Source organism: Lampetra fluviatilis, chromosome 37 (assembly GCF_964198595.1).
Source record: "Lampetra fluviatilis chromosome 37, kcLamFluv1.1, whole genome shotgun sequence".
NCBI classification, from domain to species: Eukaryota; Metazoa; Chordata; class Hyperoartia; order Petromyzontiformes; family Petromyzontidae; genus Lampetra; species Lampetra fluviatilis.
Window position 1 is genome coordinate 8,451,116 of NC_136311.1, and position 17,808 is coordinate 8,468,923.

Here is a 17,808-nt window from a genome sequence, read left to right on the forward strand (position 1 = left end):
AGCTGCCATCGCATCTCCCAGCGTGCCCCCCCCCACCCTGTCCGCCACCGTCGACACTATATTCTGGTGTCAGCTAATCGACAGGCTTTGTCCGATTCGCACCCGAGTGGAGACGGTTTGTAAACATGGACCAAAGGGGGAAGGGGGCGGAAGGGCACGTTTTGCGAAAGCTGCGACATTTGGAACTCTGCCCGTGGCCGGGTCCAGCCTCGCTCGTCCGACGACAAAAAAAATGCGGGTTCAAATCTTTACGTTTCCCCTTCCCCGCTTTCCGACGTCAACCGCAGACATCTCGTTTTCTCTTCCGACAGAAAGCCACCCGCAACCTCCGATTAGCACGGTTGGCAACGTACGGTGTGAAAGAAGTTAAACGTATGTACCCCCCCCCACCACCCAATTTCCAAGAAACGATAAAAACACACTCACACCACCACTCAGTCTGAAAGCCTTGAGGCCACCTCAGAGAACATTCACAGAAAGCACGTCTGCCGAATGGACGCGTAATGAAACAAACAAGGTGACGGCCACAATATCTGTGCCTATTGTAAACGTAAACGTTCGCTAAGTTCAGCTTAATCTTTCAAGATACAAGAAGAGTCTCTCTCCACACACGAGGCTGTTATGACAACACTGCCCCGTCCCCCATTCTGCTACAACTGGTTAACCCTGCACCAGGCTCTCTGCGGTATGCGAGTAAAAAAGAAAATGACCCGATGCGTCTTGTCAACGCTTATCTGCAAAGGCATGCGACTTCACTGTCATGAAGCCGACACGAGCACGAGATGGGCAATTGACACCAACACCCCCCATAGCCTCCCCCAGATGCACGTATACCAACGCGGACATGTGCAACGTCCATTTATTTGCCCAGAAAAGCCTCACCGAGACACCAAAACGTTTCTGGGATGGTTCGGACAATTCCATTAATGAGTGCTTGGCACGTGGCAGGAAACGGGAGAGAATCCGGAGAAAACCCAAACCAGGCTCGCATGCGCTTGCTTGGCTTCTGAGATCCGATGGGTTTGGGACATTCATAATGAGTTGGTGGTATATTATTATTGTTATGCAATCTTGATTTGAAGCTTTCGTGACTGCAGGAATCTATACTCTTTGCCTCTTTCGGTAAAGTCACGTAGATTGAAAAGAAATATTTATGTGACTTTACCAAAAGAACCAAAGAGTATTATTATGCATTTACAGCATCATAAAAAGACACAAGTCTGAACAAAATATTAAAACAGTTTAAATTAAAAAAAACGGCCAAAAACCTTCACGTGAGATTACTCGGCTCAACATGATACAAACCAGGAAACGAATCGGTGTCCACGTATTTTTTTTTCTTTTAAGTTAGCGAAGTGCGCCCTTCTCCACACCCCACCGAAGAAGACCGCACGAGGTGGGAGGCGGAGGGGGGCAAGCGCCACACTCGCCCAACTGGCTTTCCCTCCTCCTTAGACCTTGCGCTGCCTGCCCGCACACCTCACCATAACCTCACCAGGTGCTCACCGTCAGCCGACTTGACCTAGGGGAGGCGGTTCCCCAGACCAGGTGAAACCCCAACTTGCCACTTGATGTGCGTCGCTGGGAGTTTATTGCCGTATATTGCCCGCAGCAGCAGCGACACTCAGCATTCATGCAGCCGCAAGCACGCACGCACAGGCACGCATGCACAGGCTCACACACAGGCGCACACCCACACGCAGAGCGACGTTGGCAGCCCTCACGTCAAACGAGCTCGCGCAGGCATCACCTACAGGCAACTGGGGGTCTCTCTCCCCAAAGAGATGTGAATGTAACAGCAGCGTCATTGCACTGGCTGCAACTCCAGGATCACTTGGGACTGCCTGGACCATGTGGTCCTGTGCCGATTCCCTGAGCAATAACTTGAGGAGTTAATGTATTTGCCGCAGCACCGGAATGAATGGGATATGCCAACGCTCGGCTCCGTATGCATCACTCTTCATTGAGAAGGGGCAATAGCGGCGGTGGCTGGGAGCATAATTCTTGGGCTATACCCAGAGCATGGATGGGTATGGGACTGCTGAAGTTTAATCTGATAATATGATAACATCTATCGCCAGCACACACACACTTAAGCACGTGTGGTAATACACACGGACTAGAACAAAAAGGCACACAAACACAAGCTCACACACACACACAAAGGTTTGTCACTAGCAGCCAAATCTAGGACCCTTTCTTGCTGTTTGTTGTTGTAACGTTCTTACCCGCCCCTACTGGACATCTGTGAAAAAAAGCTTTAGAGCTCATCGGATTCCTCCAGTATAAATATTGATTCTGTCAACGTTGCCGCAACTGACAAAGACCCCGTTTCCTGCTACACCTCCATGAGCTACACGCCAGGTCTCGGTGAATCGCTCCGAGCTCTAGGAAACAAGACGCCCTCTCACTGTTATGCGCGCTCGACCACTGACCCTGCAAAGCTCTCCCCTCTGGCAGCAGTCCCCCCCCCCAGCCTGCCAAGCTGGCGTCAGTCTCCAACATCACGAGCTTCTTTGGAAAAAATCCTATCGGGTTTCTCTTTCCTACCTCGGGGCATTGGCAGTTACGACTGCAGGTCCTGTCTCGCCGCCTGTGACGATCGGGGCAAATACTGCCACAAGCTCTCCTCCCGAGTCGCATTTGTTGCAAGAGGCACTGCTGCAGCGCCCGCATCCGGAGCCTGGCCCAATCATCTAACAATGCCGCCGCCATGTGTCCCAAGGTCACCCACGAGCAGACCCTTGCTGTGGCTCCTGCCCCCTCGATCGGCCTTCTGGCCTCCGCTCGCAGCCGGCCGATTTTTGAAGAATCTCCAACTGGAACTGTGCCGAGGGAGATCCCAAAGTGTTGCAGGCCACCTCAGGGGTTAGACCCTTTGACCCCGTCTAACAAGGAGGTTTAGGATCTTCTCCCCCCCCCCTCACCAACGCTGGTAGATAACCGCCTTCATGTCTTTCACTAGCACTCTCTGAGGCTTCTTCTGCACTCTTGAGAATTGGCCCTCCTACTCTTCTTCTTCCCATTCATCAGTTTCCTTGCACTCTCCCTGGGCCCTCAGACTCCTCAGGCGAGGGGCTGTGGGCCCTCCTCTGACCGTGGTTCTCACCACCACAGGTCGCTTTCTGTTGAGTGGCCGCCGAGTGCCGGCCCCGGACTGCTCCTTTCGAGCGGCCGCCCTCGCAGAGGTTCTCTGCCCGTACTTCGGAGCACCGTGGCTCTGACCGACGCCACCGTCCCCGTCGCCACTGTCAGTGTCGTCCTGTAATTTCTCCGTGGCTTCATGGGCGCCAAATTTTCAGCTTTGCACGAGCACTCTGGCCCATCTCTCAAGCAGACAGGGCCATTGCATCAGACGCATTCTCCCATTGCGCGTCCGTGCCCCAGGCGGTGGAGGCCTTTAGAGAGACACTCGGCACTCTTGTTACGCGCACGGCCATGCCCGGGACTCGCTACCTGTTCCACGAAAGAGAGCGCGCGTGAGCGCTCCCTCTGCTCCGCGGCTGGGGTCGTCACCGAATCTAACTTTACTCACCTAAACTCAGCTCACAAAATGACTGAAGGCCTTAGCCTATGTGCAGAAGCTACACTAAACTCTGGGCACCCGGCCCAGAGAAAACTAAAACACTAAGGAAATGGTGGGGGGGGGGGAATCATATGGTGCAGTACGGGGGGTTTCCCCCCTCCCCTACCACCCCGCGTTTATTAAATTAATATAATATGGATACAAGTTTTGTGGGTGTCCGTGACAGGATGTTGTTCATCTGTATAGAGTCGCAGTGCGTCGGCGACCACCATTAAAATAACCTAACACACATACACGTCACTCTCGCACACTCGCATACGTACATACATACGTACACACACTCACACTCTCACATGCACACAACAAAAGTCATCTATATAGCCCTCTATGCCACTGTTGGAGCAAGTGCTGTTCGCGAGCATCTATTAAGGCCACCAGGGCATGAGGGGGGCGGTTGGGGCAGCACCGCACGCCCGGCTGCCTTCGTCTAAAAAAATTGTCATTTACACACACAAGGAACTCATTTAAGGCTGAGTCAACCCAAGTGAGGCCCGGTTTATCAGTACACTCACCGCACAACAACCGCTCTTCACCACTAAGTAGTGGTGACGTCACCACGGTGCTTGTGCCAGGCTAAGTGCACCTTGAGGCCACGTGAAGTGTCGACGGCTCACTGCTGACAGGTCACAGGACCGACCCAGGTGTTATGAGTTGACTAGGATGACTGGCAGATGCACCGTCTTGTGCTCCCTACTGTGCCAATAGAGAGTGCGCACAAATACAAAGAGCCCCCTTGTAGCCTGAACAAACTGTTGCGGAAAGTGCTCGTAGCGAGCACCTATGAAGGTTGGCATGGCACAACAGGGGGTGTGGGTGGCCAGCATCACGTCCGACCGCCTTTGTCTCCCCAATGGCGATGTTTACACACTGCCCTGGGGACTCATTTGAGGCCGAGTCTACCTAGGGGATGCCCAGTTCAGATATTCGGTAACCGATGTTGGCCGTGAGCGGGAATCGAACTCGGGTCGCCGGCCTCCGCAGCCAAGCGCGCGCTAACCGCTGCGTCCGCAACTCACAAGACGGGCACGCGCACGTTCACGCGCGCGTTCACGCGCACGTTCACGCGCGCGTTCACGTGCACGTTCACGGGCACGCGCACGTTCACGAGCACGTGCGCGCTCGCAGACACTCGCCCCGCCCACACAGCGCCAGGGGTGGCTGCGGCGTTCGCCCATTGGCTGAAGCGCCGCTCTCCAAGGCCGTTGCCAGGCAACGGCGCCACCGCTGCCGCCGTCGCCGCCACTGAAGCTGCACCGTGCGCCCCTCCCCCCCACCCCTCAGTGACGTGGGCCAAGGCCGCCGCACTCACCGCGGGGTGGGGCCACAGGCAGGGGTCACAGGGGGTGCTGCTGTACAAGTTCAAGGGTCATCGGCATGGCAACCAGGTCCACCGACTGCCCACCATTTCTGCGCCACGTGGAAGGGCTTTTCGGGGCGAGCGCGCTGCCCCTGCGAGACGGGGGGGGGGGGCGGTGAAACCGTGCGTCGTTCTTTAATCGACGATCAAATTAACGTCGTTAACGTCGAGCTCCTTGGAGTCTGTGCGATGTGCACTCGAGCAGTAAATGTCTCGGTGCTGCGTCCCGGTCTAACTCACAGCTTGAATTATGCTGGTAGGAACCTGGTTACACCAGCCCACAGGATTATTGTGTCCGTCGTGCAGGGAGAGGCTGGGTGGGGAGGGACTGGTCACCCCGTGGTGCCCTTATAAAACTCAACGTTTAACCTACTCACGCCGGCTTGTGCCCGCCCTCAGTCGGGCATATTTGCGGAATACACCACGCCGCCGTTGACCCTGGCCATTGACCGAGCAACCCAACGTTCCTACCAGCTCCCTCCGCAGGAATGTGTTAAACTGTATCTAGCACCGTTTGAGACTAGGCTCGAAAGAAAGCTGTCTCTGGTGTGGACCAATCAGTTTCAAAGACAATGCATATATTATCAAGAGTGTGTTTTTGTTTGCATTTTGACCACAAGTATATGTGGTTAATGCAGGCATGATTCCTTGTAAAAGGTTCCAGTTTGGTGTTTTAACATCTTAACACAGCTGTTTTGTTGCCAGAAAAAAGTGGAAAACCTATTCGTATGCGTTTGGGTCCTTCACCAACGTTGCCATTGTAGGCACGCAGCAATACACTTGACCATTCAGTACACCTGTAACTTAACACAGCCAATGCACACGTGGTGGAAGTGTACGCAACGACCTTGACAGTGATATCCTACTTCTTCGCCAGCTATCCTTCAAGGGCCTCACTCATCAACATATGAACTCTATATTGCCACCTCTGAAGCGATTACAGATACGCGCGAGTGGCTCTCCCCTCTTGCCTGCCGGATAAATACCCCTCTAGGGTCGTTCTCTGCCGAAGAATTAAGAGCAAAAAGCTCCATCTTTAGTTGTTGTATTACTATGATGGCGGCGTTGTGCAGTCACCGGTGAGCAGCGGAGGCCGTCAAGCTCGCCGCACTCAAGAAGCCTCTTCTATAATCTCGGGCGGGAGCCGGGGATTGGAGGCTCTGGAGGTTCTCCGTGGTGCTGGCTCAATGCTGCTCCGACACGGGCCACGGGGCGATAACCCCCTGAGAGCCACCCGGCCACCTCAGCAATCAGCTTGGCTCTTAATTATGCGCCCCATTCACGGCGGTGACGGTGGCCGGGCGTGCTAAGCCGACCACGAACTCGCATGGACGAGCGGCTGCCAAACCCCCTCCCACGCTAAGTCGCCGTCGATTTCCTCTTGCAGGTGTTTTTGTGCGCGCGAGGTTACGTCAGGGCGCCGGGGAATGCGTCAACACAGGGCCCACAGAAGGGCAAAGGTCATAACACAAGGTCACCGATACCCACATCGGGGAGGGCATGACGACTCCGCGTGTTGACAATGCATTCAGCCTCTTGGGTTTTTTCGGTAAAGTCACGTAGGTAAAAAAAAAAATCATGATATAATAATAATAAATTAAAATAACTAAATAAAATCACGACGTTTTGGAGGCAAACACAAGCTTCCTTCATCAGGTGTAAAAAAGGCACAGCAAAATAACTGTAGTGAGAGTTATTTGTGATGGGACATTTGTTATTTAGGGTAAGAGGAGGAATTATACATTCAGTCGTCAATTCAAATCGGTTCGTGCGCTCTCCGTACACGTGATTTGAATCGCACGTGTGTGTGCGTGAGAATTGATTACTTAGGAATTATACAAATTATACGTTGTTACGTTTATGCTCATGGCGTGAACAAATCTGCACAAACGAGACAAAATCATTACATGCCTGACAAACACCCACCGCATCGCGACGTATGGGCGTGACGATACAAGTAAGCTCAGAGATATTTGCTACACGATCATTAATGCAATTGGACAAACATCCCAACGCAGGGACCTCCTGAAACAGAGTATTAAAACTCAATTGGGGCATTACTATTGTAATGACAGCGTGATTATAAATAGTTAGAATGTAAAAACTCAACTGAAACTATTTTTTTATTTTACCAGCTAAAGCTCTTTTTCAGAAGCGACCTGGCCACAAATGTATCGTGTGGACATTTATAGCAGCCAAATGTGGAGAAGAAAAACGGAGGGCCTGGACAAAAATCCATGTGACCGCGGGGAGAACATGCAAACTCCAAATATACAGCAGGCATCAGGTTCGGAATCGAACCCACAACCTCCTGTATACCAGGCGAGGAAGTTAACATCTCGCCACCGTGGCTGTCGACCAGGGGTTCTTAACCTTTACCGCACGATAAAAATGTATTATGTAAATAAATACATAACTTTGATGAAACAAAGTAGTTGTACTGACGTGCCCGTGCTTAATTTGTTTCGATGGTTTACCTTCAAAAAAATCTGGCCATGTCTCGCACCTCGAGAAAGGGCATCTCTCGCACCCCCCAGGGGGGGGGGGTGTGAACCCCAGGTGAAGAACCACTGCTCTCGACTCTAGTCACGTGGAATAGTATTACCACAACCGCACTTCCTCTCCACCAACTCAATGGAATTTCACAGCGCTCGTCTCTCGTCTGTTCGTCCGCGTGCTTCAGAAGCGACGAATGGCGGGGCAGTATCTGCAGTCACGTACTTTATATTTTATTTTAATACATTTCTTTGATGCAAAAGTGTGATTGTTTGACTTTTTTTTTTAGATCGACACTGCTGTGTAATCGTTTTAAAACATGTTTGCCGATTAAACTACTTTTTTTCAGAAATTATAAGTTTAAATGATTTCTGTCCTGTGATTTAAAGCTCTCCCATGTAAAACAGTGGTGCCTCTCAGTCAACTCTCAATGGATTCTGAATGAAATACACCTGCATGATATAGCTATTACATCACCCACATGCATACCCCAAGCACCTGCCTTCCCATCTGTTAAAAATACCTAAATACCTACTCATCTGCCGACCAACCGACCCACCCACCTACCAACCAAACTACCGATCAACATAATTACATTCGTAACAATACACATTTAATGTGCTTACAAGTGCATAGGCGTATGCCAGCATGTGTAACACAACTGAACTCCGCACCTCCCATTAGCACGGTTGGCTACGTACGGTGAGAAAGAAGTTTAACTTTGTATAATGAAATAATCCAGAGCCCTTTGTCAATCCATTCCTGGATGAAGACTTCCCCCCATGCGCGTCGGTCGTGGGGGTTGTTTGACCATACTTCACCACGTTGGTCAGTGCTGACGGGTGAAGCGGGAGCTCAGGATCGGTCCGGTTATCGGGCACCACTTATGTTAGCCGTGGTCAGTAACCAAACTCAACGCCGCCAGATTCTTCGTGCGGTGAGCTAACCGCCGCTCCCCCGAGCTGCTACAATATGACTAATCGTCAAATAATGTTGCATAATAACGCACCATATTAACCACAATAATAACACTGGTCTATCATTTTTTAGACGTCTGCTTCAGAGATTAAGTTTGCTGTTTATTATGGATTTTGATGTGCTTAAAATAACTGATTGGCTATCGTTCCCAAAATATTTCAGTTTTTACATTTTACGTCTATGTATATTGTGTAGATAGTATAGTTTTACTCATGAATTGTAAACCTAGGTCTTTTCATGACTTTATGGTTGCTTTACATGATAACATGTCACCTGTCCTGTTCATGTAACACTTTAAAAAACAGAAAAAGGGTTATATAAAAAAAAATGAAACAAAAGGCAAAAAACTATTATGTATATATAAGTACGTAGTTTAGTCCTTATTCAGTCTCTACTCGGCGCGTCTGGGCTTGTCTCTTGTATTCATTAAATGGAGCATCTCTTGTCACTGTCCAGCAATAGTCTGCAAGCATTGATGGGCTCCATTTGCCCTGATAGCGTGTCTCCATTGTTGCAATGTCCTGGTGGAATCGCTCGCCATGTTAGTCGCTCAAAACATCTAGGTGAGAGTGCAAAACATATATCTTTAGTGACATGTTGCAACTAAGGCTTTTGTATGCCTTGAGGAGGTTTCCACCAATTCCCTGTAGTTGTCTTCCTTGTTGTTTCCGAGAAAATGTGTTGCCACTAACTGGAAGGCTTTCCATGCCGTCTTTTCCTTGCCATGCAGTGCACTGTCAAATGCATGATCTGGAAGAAGTTCACGAATCTGAGGACCAACAAAGACACCTTCCTTTATCTTAGCTTCACTTAACCTTGGAAAATTCCCACGGAGGTACTTGAAAGCTGCTTGTGTTTTGTCCATGGCTTTGTACAAGTTCTTTATCAGCCCCAGCTTGATGTGTAAAGGTGGTAACAAAATCTTCCTTGATTCAACAAGTGGTGGATGCTGAACACTTTACCTCCCAGGCTCCAATGACTGTCGGAGAGGCCAATCTATCTTGATGTAGTGGGAATCTCTCGCACGACTATCCCATTCACAGAGAAAACAGCAGTACTTTGTGTATCCAGTCCACAGACCAAGCAAGAGAGCAACAACCTTCAAATCGCCACAAAGCTGCCACTGATGTTGGTCATAATTTATGCACCTCAAAAGTTGTTTCATGTTGCCATATGTTTCCTTCATATGGACTGCATGACCAACTGGAATTGATGGCAAAACATTGCCATTATGCAGAAAAACAGCTTTAAGACTGATCTTCGATAATCAATGAACAGTCTCCACTCATCTGGATCATGAACGATGTTGAGTGCTGCCATCACACCATCGATGTTGCAGGCTACAAGATCACCTTTCATGAAGAAGAATGGGACAAGATCCTTTTGACGGTCACGAAACATGGAAACCCTAACATCACCTGCCAGGAGATTTCACTGCTGCAGTCTGGAGCCCAACAGCTCTCCCTTACTATTGAGTAGTTCCAAATCCCTGACAAGGTCTTTCAGTTCACCTTGTATTATGAGGTGTGGTTCAGAGGAGGAGGATTGGAGAAAATCTGGGTCATGTGACCTTGATGGTTCAGGACCAGAAGTGTAATCCTCTTCCTCGTCTGACTCGAGTGAGAATTATTCTGGTGCATCTGGAACCGGCAGTCCTTCTCCATGGGCGTATAGCTGATGGAATGTTTGGATAATGCACAGTCCGCTTTTTCTTCTTTGACACACCTTTCCCAACTGGAGGCGCCATGCAGAAGTAACAATTGTTGATATGATCTGTTGGCTTTCTCCAAATCATTGGCACTGCAAAAGACATAGATTTCCTTTTCCTGTTCAACCACTGGCGAATATTTGTTGCACAAGTGTTGCAGCATGTGTGGGGCCCACATATTGTCCTGATCTCCAATTTTCCAGCCAAAATGAAGGTGATCGGTTTTTCTTAACATAGTGGTTATACTGCACTTTTGTGTTGCAAAAGTCACTTCACCACAAACATCAGAAGTTATCTGCTTTGTTCACACAAGTACGAGGCATCTCTGCTCACTTTGGCTAAACAGAAATGTGTCCCTTTGCAAAATCAAACACTGACAAATAAGAGAGCTGATATCGGGCAATTTGTTCAAAAGAGGGATGTACGCCTAGTTATGATTGCATCATCCATGACTTCTAGGAATAACATAATGCAATTCATATCATGTATGATGCAATACCAGGTTCAAATTGCATCATTCATTTTTTTGCTCAAAGAGCAAGTACTGTCCAAACCCAGTCATAGATTTATTCATAGATCCAGTCAAATATGTATTCGAGTAATTTCTGGTTGAAATTGAGATCCCTTCCCTTGAAAACACATCCTCTGCCATTCCCAAGTCAAGGGTCGTATACACTCAACCAGTAGCATATCTTGGAAACTCGAGGCAATAAACAATTTGAAGCATAATTTTCAGTCTCAGTGACCCAGAATTAGTCAAGTTGGACTACATTCATTTCGGAAGCATTTTGGCTGTAGACCAGTGTAATCAATACATCCAAGATCGATTAGGAGATAGCTATTAACAAATACACTCAAAAATGTAAGTGTCATGTATACAAATGTTGTGGCTGTTGCCAGTGCCTTTAGGTTGCCAGGGCCTCGTGTCGCGCTCTCGACTCTCCACGCAGCGGAGTCCCTAACGTGGCGTCAACGAACACCTCGAACCCCGAGGACAAACGTGCTTCGTGGTGGATCACGCTGCGATGGAGCCTGCGTGCCCCCACACCTGCAGGAAAATGACGGACCCAAGCAGGTTGCCGACGGGACATCCGAGCGGAGGAGTGACGTGTGGAGCTGAGCGGACTTGCTGAAGACCGGTACCAGCGGTGTCAAGGTCGACCTCTGTGGTGGAGGCTCGTGAAGGACGCTACTTGGGTAGTTGGAGGCAGTCGCCCTTAAACAACAGCGGAGGGCAGAGGGGCGATGCTCACAACAATGAGTGGAGCGGTGGGCAGCTAACATGCAGAAAGTTGGCACGGTAGGGGGCACAGTTGGTGCATCGACCAGTCGCCTCAGTCAGTCAAGCCATGGCACCTGGGTCTGTCCAGTGACCTTCTGTCGGCGAGTCTTTAATACTTTACGTGGCCTCAAAGTGAACCTGGCCTGGCACAAGCTCGTGGTGACATCACCGCCACTTCGTGGCAAATGTTGGCTGTTTTTGGGGGGGGGGTTCTTCATAGACACCTACGGCACTGCAGAGGTTATCGCTAAGCTGTGCTACGAACCTGACGACCCGAGTTTGATTCCCACTCATGGCCAACACCGGTGATGATGGTCTGAACCGGACTTGGGCCTCCCCGAGGTCGACACAGCCTCAAATGTGGAGCAGTGTGTAAACATCGGCACGAGGCCAAGGGTGGTCTTGGACACCCAACTCCCTTCGTGTTCCGTGCCGGCCTTCATGGATGCTACTCGCTCACAGCACTTGCCCCAACAGTATGTTAAGTTTATATATGGGATCTTTGTGGGTTTTTTCAGAAAAATGGACATGCATCGTGGTGCAGAACCCAACCTGATGCAGGACCTTCCTGGAAAAGTCTTGAGACTCAGTGAGGTTTTACTGGACACTTGGGGAGAGTACTGAATAGTATTATTACATTTTTAAGAATACTTAAAGACAAAAAGTACTCGCCCGACATGTCAAAAAGTGAACACTCCGACCCAGTCTGTGCCTGCGGCCCACCGGTTGCTCAGACAGAGACGTAGTGTATGAGGCATCACTGCAAATAAAAGCATTAAGACTGAAATGCAAGAACCTTGCGCGGGAGGTAGTGCCCCCACATCCACATCTGTGACCCCTCTCGCCCCCCTGAGCTCTTGCTCTTTCTGCCTCCCCCCCCCAGCATCACAGGCCACCTCCACCCCGAGCCCCCATGCCTTCTCGGGGAGGAGGGAGAGAACCTGTTTGTGTGGAGTCACCCGCAGGCACAGAGGTCACATTCCTCAAGCCGCAGGTGACGGCACTCACCACAACCGCCATCACCATCATCACCCCCATCTCTACCACACAACCACCATCAATACCTCCACCACCGCCCCAACTCCCCTTGGTCACGCCATCATCGCCTCCATCACCACCCCATCACCACGACCATCACACTCACCACCGCTTTTACCATCCCCACCCTCATCACCTTCAATGCCTCCATCACCAAACCCATCACCACCACCACCTCTGTCACAACCGCCATCCCCACCACTACCCCCCATCACCACCAAAAAACACCACCAGTCCTACCATCACCATCCCCATCACCACCATCAACCACCACAACACCCAACACCTCCACCGCCCCCCCCCCCCCATCTCCACCACCCACATCACCTCCGATCATGACCACCAGCACCGCCGCCACCCACCCCCACCCTGTACTCAGCGCTACCTCCACGCTCTTCTACATCTCTCAAACAAGCTCACCATCTGTTCTCCCACAGGCGGCCCGGGCACTGCCCGCAATATCCTTCACACACGCCGTCACAGTGCCTTCTGCTTTTTTCCCCATTTTGTGATTCTGACAGGTCAGCAGCTGACCTGTCTGTGCCGAGTCGGGAGCGTTCGCCCTCCTGGGGGTTTCTCTCGGTACCCGGTGTCCTCCCGCGCATTACAACACGAAGCAGCTCCCAATGAGCACGCCCATCCCAACGACCCCGAGCAGTTACCTCTCGGGAAAAGGAGCAATCAACGAGATGCATTCCAGATTATGTGCACATGCACGGCACACCACTGCATATGCGGCGCATCAAATCAGGAGATACGTGTCGCCGGCTCCACTATCCCATTTTCCAAGCACAACAACAAGTTCCTCGACAAGTTCACTCTTGACTCAAACCTCATCCCCTTTTGACAGGCCCACCAACCACAGAGTCAGATTCTCCCAACTACCACCTCGGGGCGCCCCGTCATTCACGTCCACCCATCGCCACCGAAATCGCCAAACATCCTCGCTCGCACTACGACTGCAACCATCTCGTCCGCATCGTCCTGGGTTAGATTCCCAACACCTCCCTCCGCTCCCTCCAACCGGCTTCCCATCGCCATCAGGGCCAGCTACAAGATCGCCTGCTTGTGCCACCGCGCCTCTACTTTCGTTCGTCCACCGCGTCCCTCTTTCGTTGCTGTCGCCCTGCGAGTAAAAACTCAAAGTGGAACTCTCCGCAGCAGCGTGACTCACAACCCCCCCCCCACCCCCCCGCTGCCTAGAACGCCATCATCCTGTTGAATCAGAAATATCAGAATATTAATTTAAAGGCCCCCACCCCACCCTCTTGCCTAGCTTTTGAGCGACACCGAACTTGGCTCCACGCAACGCAGTCAACGGTCATCCACGTCGAGAAAAAAAGATTGTTAGCGTCACTAATTGCGTTATTGTTCTATCCGGACACAGGTGGCGTTGGCAGCTGAGCAAGCGGCTCGCAGTCAGAAGGTTGAAAATTCAAATCTCGGTTCGGGGGATGGACTCAACCCATCGGGGTCCCTTCGGGGCCAACAAAATGAGTATCGCTTTGGTGGGGGACGTGAACGGCAGTTGTCGGCTCGTCCCTGCCACAGGAACACATAATTTCGACCGCCGGCTCAGCGCTGTAAAAGGGAGGTGGAGCACCGCCTCAATACTCATTCGAGCGGAAAAATCACCGACTCAGGCCCCCCCCCTCCGCCCTCCCAGTAAGAGGGGATTGGCACTGGCGGGAACGGATGGACGCAGATTAGCGGCAACGGCGCACAACGTGCCGCGCGAGGTTGGGGGGCGTCGTGGAGGGGTTGATGGTGTGGGAAGGGAGGCCCGGGTCGTGTCCTCCACGTCGCGTGGAAACAACAGGAAGGGGCATCGCGTCGTCCTCTCTGCCGGCATCGCGGCGTTCCCCGCTCGGGGTGGCAGTGAAACCGGATGCAAGTGCCCCCCCTGCCCAACACAGCATCACCCGAGTGATTAATCTCGTCAAATTACACCGCAGCAACCGCCAACCGCCATTCACTGCGCCTGACAAATGGCCGCCGATACAAATTTCTGTGAAGAAAGAAAATATAATGGAGCAATTGCTCGTTTTCATTAATCATGGGCGCCGGGCGGAGGGGACGCGCGCTCGCAGGGCCGGGCGTTTATACGTCAGGCTCCGCTTCACAAATCCATCGGCAAGAAAATGAAGAAATATTAAAAACAGTTTTACAGATGTTTTTCGCTCGCGGTAGTGATACGGGTTGGCCTGGTTTCATGGTCACGTCAATTAAGGTTGCCATGGCAATGCGTTTCTCTATTAGAGGCTGAAGCATTATTTTTTCTGGCGTTGGGGGAGCAGTGGTTAGCGCGCTGCGCTATTATGAACCTGGCGGCGTTGAGTTTGATTCATTCACGAGCACGGCTATCACCGGCGGCGTGTGATAACGGACCCGCGGTCCTGAGCACCTTTTCTCTTCGCCCGCCCACACCGTGGGCAAACAACTCCCACGACTTGACACGCGTACGGGGAGGGCATTTATGCGGCAGTGGATTGACCAAGTGCTTTAAATCATACATCGCTACACGTGAGAGAGAAGCAATAATGAAAGTCCGGCCATGTAGAGCTTAATGTTTTTTTTTTATCTCTGTCACCGATTGCTACCGTATTGTATAACCCAGGGGTCGGCAACCAAAATAACAAGAAGAGCCATTTCTTTCCAATTCGGTACAAAATTCAGTATTTCAAGAGCCGCAATGCATCTGAGTACATACTGTACATACGTACATATCGTCAAGAAGCAGCCCGTAAAGAGCCGCATGCGGCTCCGGAGCCGTAGGTTGCCGACCCCTGGTATAACCAAACTGTCGTCATTTCCCCTGCACCTCCGATGAGCGTGGATGGCTACGTACGGGTGCGAAAGAAGTTCAGCATACGTACATACAACACGTGAAGAAGTGTCTTTGTGGAACGTCTTCAGTTGGCCAACTCTCGGATCAAACCAGGGAATCCTTACTCTTTGGTTCTTTCGGTAAAGTCACGTAGGTTTAAAATAAAATAAATCACGACGTTTCGGGCGCAACACAAGCGTCCGTTATCAGGTGGGAATCCTGTTATAGTCTCGCGTACGGCAAATTACGTTCAGGAGCTCAAGTTCCAACGTTGAGGAGGAACCAGGGAAACGTCCGTCTACCATGACGCAGCAGTGGACATCACTGCAACGGTTGTAAACCAATATTCTCGCACGATACATGCGTTTACTCATGCCTCCCCCCCACCCCCATTTCAATTGATCTCCCGCACTCAACTCGAGATGGCGCACGACGGCGCTCTCCATAGGGGGCTTGCGACGTGTCCGTTCTCCTGTTATATTCTGGTCAATGGCACGTGCTGCTACCCGTCAATTGTTGCGTAATCACACGATGTGGTGGGGGCACAGGTGTCACCGCATCGCGCGGCGCTTTCAGATGCGCTTCCGCGGCCGTCTGGAACGCTCTTCCGATATTAGGAAGCCACTGGAGCTATGCACTTTTAAATGTAGATTGAAAACTAATTTATTTAGTTTTGTTGTCCTTCCCCCACCCTCCCCCCGCAGTTCCGATTAGCACGGTTGGCTACGTACTGTGCGAAAGAAGTTCAACATGCACACATACAGGAGGGGGGTTGGGGTGCTCGGAGTGGGGGGGAAGCTCACTAGTTCCATTGTCTGTGGTGACGGTAATTCTCTGCAGTCTGCGATAACCCCTGGGTTGGTGTAAGGCCACCACAAAAGGACAAGGGCAAAGATCCCCCGCTCCGTACAGCCTAAACAGACTTATTCTGGGCAAGTGCGGTGAGCGAGCACCTACGAAGGTCGGCACTGTGGCTTACACGAGGATGCGGGTGGGTCAGCACCACGCCCAACCGCCACTCGTTTCAACGCACCCGTCTCGGCCGATGGAATATTCAGGAAGGAACAGAAACGGAAGTCTCGTTCATTTTACTGTGCACAGTATACTACTCTTTTTAACCGTGGACTGTTGTGGGTAATCGAATGAGAGGTGAACAGCCGAGCGTTCACTTTCACCGTGTAAATCGGCTTGTCGGGTCTTCTGGAAAACGATGTTTTCCAGTCGCATTTCATTTGACTTCCTCCGAGTGTCACCAGTGGAGTGTGTGGCCTGTTCAGACAAATGCTGTTGTGTTACCTGGCGTTCTCGACACGTGCCCTCCCACAAACACGGTTGGTCTCAGTCAGTGAAGTACTGTATAGCACCCTACACTCTTTAGGATTTCTCCTTTTAGCGCTCCGAAACGCCTTTGTGTTCCATGAACCCGTTCCACTGCTTCTAGGAGTACCTTCAAAACACACGTGGAGTGACCAAACATTCCTACACCCCCCTCGACCCCCCCCCCCGACCCCTCTTCAACGAAATGGACCGCTCTGGAATAAACACTTTAAGTGTCGCACCGCCGAGCTTGGCCCAGAGGTCGCAACTGGGTACCCGATACCCGTACCCTACCCGATACCTGGCTACCCGTACCCGGCCGGGTACGGGTACGGGTACCCGTTTGCGACCCTGGTGCGGCCGGGTACGGGTACGGGTACGGGTAGGCCGTGAGTCACTGGTGAGTAACCGTTTGTCACTCATTTCCCAACGTCTTGTCTCTTCTCACAATTCAAGTTCGTAGAATCAACCCACTCGCGCCTGCAACATGGCTTCATCCCAGAGGTCGCAATCGGGTACCCATACCCGTACCCTACCCGATACCCGGCCGGGTACGGGTAGCCGGGTATCGGGTAGGGTGCGGGTACCCGTTTTCGACCCTGGTGTGGCCAGGTACGGGTAAGGAATCAAAACCCGTTTGCGACCTCTGGCGTGGCCCAAAAAAACGGAACGTCTCATTTCACCAGAGGGGGGTGGTGGTGGGTTAGGTCATGTGGAGTCCTCACCGCTTCGGTCGACAACCACACAGTCTACTGTGTAGCTCGTGACTGCAATAGCTACAAAGCAATGTGTTCTAAGCGTACTTATTTATACCACTGACTTTCCTGATTTAAATTGGGGGGGGGGAGATGGACAATACTTTTCACGGACTCTTAATGTCAGGCTCTAAGTCTAATCGCGAACACCGAGGGGGGGGGGGTGCTTCGTCACGTGTTGGCAGAACCAACTTTTCCCACCGTTTTCCGTATAGAACCCATGACCCAAAAACACTCTTTTTTCCCTTCCTTCCACTTGCACGGTCCAAATCTGCCTTTGCTGGGCGGATAAGTGAAGAGTGGGCCCCCGTTGCGTGATAGAGGCATATGTTGTACCCGATTTTCAGTTTTGAAATCGGAACGAACACACCGCCGAAGTTTCTCCGAAAGAAGCGATACCTTATCCCGAGCGGACTTCCACCTGATTATATGTGCAACAATTATCGTGCATTCCTCCCCCTCCT

The 17,808-nt window shown here is 51.3% G+C and overlaps 1 protein-coding gene across 2 annotated transcripts in view; it reads right to left on the reverse strand.

The window, feature by feature from the left end:
• Nucleotides 1–17,808, reverse strand: part of HIC1 (HIC ZBTB transcriptional repressor 1) — an 84,296-nt gene that overhangs the window by 3,460 nt on the left and 63,028 nt on the right. The window lies entirely within an intron of this gene.